Source organism: Lissotriton vulgaris, chromosome 6 (genome assembly GCF_964263255.1).
Source record: "Lissotriton vulgaris chromosome 6, aLisVul1.2, whole genome shotgun sequence".
Taxonomy (NCBI): Eukaryota; Metazoa; Chordata; class Amphibia; order Caudata; family Salamandridae; genus Lissotriton; species Lissotriton vulgaris.
Genome location: NC_141694.1, coordinates 757,088,683 through 757,094,682, shown reverse-complemented (window position 1 = coordinate 757,094,682; position 6,000 = coordinate 757,088,683).

Sequence of the window (6,000 nt, the reverse complement as noted above, 5' to 3'; positions counted from 1 at the left end):
TGGCGGATATTAACCCTTTACCCACTCCAGACGTCTATTGGAGTTTTTACGGGAAAAGGGGTCTGTGTGAAAAGCACGACTGAGTTACTCTAGTATCTAGCGTTAAATTATCGCCTTACCAAAAGTTGGGCGCCATGTAGTGTAGTTCCTATATTCCCAATAGACTCTGCGCATTGGAATAACAAACGATAGTTTAGACGTAGGACTGAGGTCGACTAGGTCTCTATTGAATATGTTAGACTTAATTGTGTGTGCCAGCTAGCTCAGAGGTCACTAGAAACTTTCTCGAGTAAACAAGAAGGTGTTAACTTTCCTGAATAGACAAGAAGGGATTAGCTTCTGACAACCATATCACATGACAACTTTGCTCCCCCTGCAATAAGGAATATATCTCCAGAGTCGCGGAAACAATAGATAGCTATTTTACTCAGTCAATCGTGCATGCTTTGTTTCACCAGAGATGCAGAGAAATAGAGAGACAGGCGTTTTCAATAAAAGGGTTATTTATTGAGCAGTCTTCTTTCTCATGCAAGAGAAATGAATTGCCACAATTGCAATACTGGTCATAAAGTAAAGTGCGTACAGTAAAAGGAGTATTATGAAATAATACTGTAAAAGCATTTATATGGTTTCTAAGCCATAAGATACTTAAAATGGATAAAATACATACAATGATAAAATAATGACTAAACGTACTCAACTGGTGTTTCTAAGATACGCCTACCCCAGTGAACCTAAGCCTAGTACAGGGAAGGAGTAGATGAGTTACAGTTTTTGCCAAGAATCTGAATCAAGAATTCTCTATGGGTCTAATCAGCTCCGTACCCTGGGTATAGAATGAAGGAGGTCTTGTATCTCTCTCTCAGGACGTGATCTCCCAGTAACCCGCGAGGGTATCAGGGAAACACTGGCGCTGGATTTCTCGGCAGGAGAAAAGACAGCGTCTCTCTCAGTGCGTCGGCAGGGAGGGGCGGCTTCCTTCGGCACTCGCATCAGGAGGGCGTTGGGCAAGTAGATAGCCGATCTGCTCCAAACCACAGTGTGTTGCTTAAGGCAGATGTTGGTATATTTATACCTGGAAGGTGCCGAGTTTGACGTAAGGTTTGGACATAAGACGTCACTAAGAACTGGCAGTTCTTTCAGGACTCTCAGGAGTTCAAGGACAAATCAAAACAGAAGCAGGGCGAATTCCCGAGCTGCTGGAGGCTTGGTTTGTTTAAGAACGCATTGTACTTTCTAGGAGTCTATGGGAGTAGCCTTGCCGTATTTGGACTGCATTGGCTATGACTTAATACGGATATGATTCTTATGCCTTTATAAGGATATGATTTGTTATAACCACATACGGGCATAAATCGGGAATATCTAATTAGGGTTCTAGATACATTCACAAAAGTATACCACTCTAAAAGGAACTTATAAGTTAGTTAAATATGCCAATCAAGAGTAAGCCAATTTAATCATGTTTAAGGGAGAGAGCACCAGCACTTTAGCACTGGTTAGCAGTGGCAAAGTGGACAGAGTCATAAGACCAACAAAAACGAATTCGGTAAAAATGGAGAGTAAAAGGCTAAAAGTTTGGGGTGGCCCTGAAAAACAAACCAACAAAAAACTACTGCTACCCAAAGGAACCCTTTTTAGGAACGACAAACCACTGAGGGAATAAAGTTCCAAACCTATGACTTTAAATTTGCATGCAGTGCCTTGATGCCCATTAATAGCTTAATGGGCTATTACTATACAAGCATAAAAAGGATTGTTACTTATAACTCTAGATAACAACCCGCTGAGCAATCTTTATAAAAGGAATGATCTGTATGTCACACGTTGTGCTTTGCAATTGGAATATTAATCCTCTATCCTTTTATGAGTCAAAACGGAGTAGAAAAATTGCATCTCTCTCCCTCAAGTGCATTAGCCCCGCCGTTGTAATTATTCCCCGATTTAATGTTGTACACGCAAAGATCTTTCAAGGCGGTTCTTATTTTGTTTAGCCTTTCGTGCTAAGGGAGCCCCCTTGAGCTTAGTGCGATGGCACCATTCACACTGCTATAAGCCGGCACTGAATGCACTTGTACTCTGTTACAGAACTGTTGAACCCCGACCCCCCCCCCCCCCATTATTTTCATGACTGTATCAAGTGGTCTCTGGGCTTCTTGGATTATGATAAAAAGACCAGTTCAGGATGCTGATTCAGGGTATTCCCACTGAACGAAGTCTCTACTTACTTTGCCCCATCGCACTTGCAACTTGTTATCGATTTAAGATCTAGGCGATGATTTGCTCTGAATACCCATTTAAAGGATGGGGCTCATAATGGTTATCCAATCGACTATAAAAAAGATGGGATATAGGCCATTATTGGGAGCCCCTAGTAAATATCAGTGTAGTCCAGCCCTGCATCCCCCAACTTTGTAAGCAACAGGACTGCTGGGATTCTAGTTTTGCTCAGAGTAATTTTAAATACAGCTGTTTTAACCCTTTCGATGCTGATGACGAGCTCAGCTCGTCATGATGCACAGTTGAGCTGTGCTGATGACGAGCTGAGCTCGTCATGAATACATACTAAGAGTAATTTCCAGCACAGGGGGGGAAAACACCTAGCAGCCAAGGTGTTAAAAGAAATGTTAACTCGTATCGTTGAAATGGTCCACAACTTCAGGGCGAATGTAACTTATCTCCTCTAGAACTGCTTTCTTATTGTTTTAAAATGAAAATGTGACAGATTTTATCAAAGGTCTTATCGCCAACTATATGGGCACAGTTTTATGATTATTCCTATGACGAAAAAACATTAAAGTGAGTTAGAGTAAATAAAGTATCAATCATAAATCTTGTTCATGTTTTCTAAAAAGACCACACATTCTCTGCAGAAATTGAGGGTTGGTGCTACAGCATGATGCGTTGCATACATTTGCTCAATACACCCCCAAAGCATAACTGACTGAAGTTCTTTAGTAATTCTTCAAGAGAAATTTGTGCTATTTCATGCAATTCCCTTTACCCTGCCATATATGAATGAAAGCCATGTTCACTTTACAGCCACAGGAATATTTCCAAACAAAACCCATTTTAACCCATAAGAACATAGGACCCACCGCAAAAGAGCAGCATTTTGTGACCCACCACAAACAAGCAGAATGTTCTCTTCTGTTGCAACCATAGAATAAATACCCGCAAACTACGCATTTCTTTTAGAAGGTACCTTTATTTACAGGCTAATAAAAAAACATTAAAATAACTTTCACGTATGATATTGGGTAGGAATGTTATAGCTCCTTCCATCCATTCCAATGTACACATGTGAGGTGCAAAAAATCCGCACTCAGTTTCTGAAAATCTTTCAAATCCATGAATCAGCTATGAGCTTTTTAATGCGTGGAGAGTTAGAATCCCTTTGTATCGAATTAGATATAATCAGCGCAGTTGCCAGAAACTCTTGCATTTCTTAAACTTTCCCCTCTCCCCAACAATCATCAACTAATGGAAATGCCTTTTGATTACCAACGTACTCTGTCGCCATATATCTTGCAAACCCGTTTCACTTCTTCAGCTTCATCAAAAACGTAGTGTCAACTACACACTTGATGAAGGGCTTAGGGAAATAAACCAATAATGTCAATCTTGCAGTAAATCATATCACTGAATAGGGGGCTGTGTTAGGTGTGACACTATCCCCCAGTCCCAACAGATTAGTATACAGACCTTTAAATTATAATCCTTGCAGTGTCTCAGAACAGGCATACCTTCTACTAGTTGGAGTTTGATAAGTGCTGCTAGGTTAATAGCCAGGACTGTGTAATGGGGTTGTACACGAGGTTGGCCGATTTGGTAGCAAAGAACACACTGCAACTAAAATATACCCATTTTTAAAGGTAACATTTCAATATCGTGCAGGAGATTTTCTGCAAGTCTTTTGTAGGAAATGTTAAGTATATTCCCATGTTCTGCATAGAATTACCATGGGCCATAAAACAAACACAATCTGTGCAAGGACTAAGTTCTATATTACCTGTCCCATTATCTATTAATTAGGGGTAGGCGGAACTCACTATTAATAGGTATAAGTGTGCCAAATGCTTACAACTGTATGCCTTAAAGACAGCTGAAAAGATTGTATAATATTTTTTGTAAAAGTGTATTGCCTTTTAACCCAGTATTCAGAGAGAAAAACACCATGTATTGAGGCAGTCTGCACAATAAACGTGGTGAAACAAACACCTATTGGCCATTTAATGAGGGATGCCAACGCAGCATGGGGAACTTTACATTTTCCAGTTACATTTCTCACCAACATACAACTATGACGAGAAGAGATGTATGGAATACAGAGGGAAAATATAACGCAAGAGAGGTTGCCGAAATAAAGCTCCTGTTTCAAGTCCTCCAATAACCAACATATTCAACACTTTCGCCTGGCCAGCGGGGTGTGATTAGTAGAGAAAAGGTAAGCAATTGGAGTGGTGTAGAGAGTTAAGGATACTGGAGGGGACCAAAAAAGCACAGTGATCAAGAATACAAAGAAACACATTTTACAAATTAATCCTTTCAGACTGCACCAGCTTTAACCTGCTGAAAATAAACACGAAGCAATAAGGCGTTTCTGATGCGAAAGTTATTGATAGTCACTTGGCGCAAAAATAAATGATAATAGCAAGGTTTAAAGGCAAGAAATAGGCTGCATCTTTAACTTTATAGCATTAGAGTATATTTATAATGTGCTGGCTAGTAAAAGGGTAACTGAGCAGACAGCAAAGCCACATTATCACTGGACATATGGGTGACTCCAATAAGGCTTTTATAGTTTGAACCAGGTCTCCATATATCAATCTTTTGAACAACAGTAAGTAGATGTTAACAAACAGGTAATGCGCAGTAAAGTGAAACGTACAACACTAAACATAAGAAGTGTTAAAAAGGGAAAAAAACAAACACAAAGATTTCTAATATTGTATTCAAATTCCTTGCACAAGTGACACAGCTCATATTTTATAAGGTAAATCACTGCAGGCTACGTAAACTGAAGCTTTATGCTAAGCAAGCCTGAATGTATTTAAAACCTTTGCAATTGCACCCATTGTGACCCGACTTATGCATAACTGGAAATAATATGTTATAGTTCGCAAAAAAGCAGAGATCTATGTGAAAAGGCCCTCTGCATACACAAATATATTTGATGATAGTCAACTGGCGTTCTGCTTTCAGGTTTCTTGAAATCTGTTCCGATCAGACGGTGCATTTCTGAAATATTGCCGGCTGGATAAGCAAGTAGTTTCTAGACTTCCTAATACAGGGGGGAAGCAACATCTCAGATTGCACTCTTATTTATTGACTGGGCCAAAGCCAACCTGTCATTGGGTACATCTGTTCCTCTCTTGGTAATGGGCATCACAGCTTACCACTTAAGCAGGCTTTAATGAGACAGCTCTTTTATTACATCACTCTTCACTCCTCTTCTGTAAGAAATTAAAGAGTTCAGAGTATCTGCATAGATTAACTGCATCTCAGATTTGCATAACCTACTCCAAAATGCAGCGGTAAGATTTAGGTTTTTGGCTAACATTAGCTGCACTGCATTTAAAAATAGTGGTGGGTTTATTGCCCCAAAGGACCACAAAAAGCTTCATTAATTAAAAACACACCCTGCCTTTACGTTCATTACGTCTTCCACTAATGGGTCAATTAAAGCTTTTCAAATAACTAACAGGGCAACTTCACTGCAATAACAAGATACGGAATTCAGCAGCATAAAAGTGCAAATCGGTAGAGCATAATGGTTTGCGTCACATTCGAGCAGTCCAGGTATACTAGAATCTTTGGCAAACCAAAGCTCTGACTTAAGAAACTACAAATGCCATGCTGCATGGCTACGTGATCAAATCTAGCTTGGAATATAGTGCCAGACTGGTACTATGTTCAAAATGAAAAAGTTCACATGAAGCTTCCAATGGCTGGGGTGGAAGTTTGGGTAGCAACGTCTTTCCCGCCATGTGTCGTTTT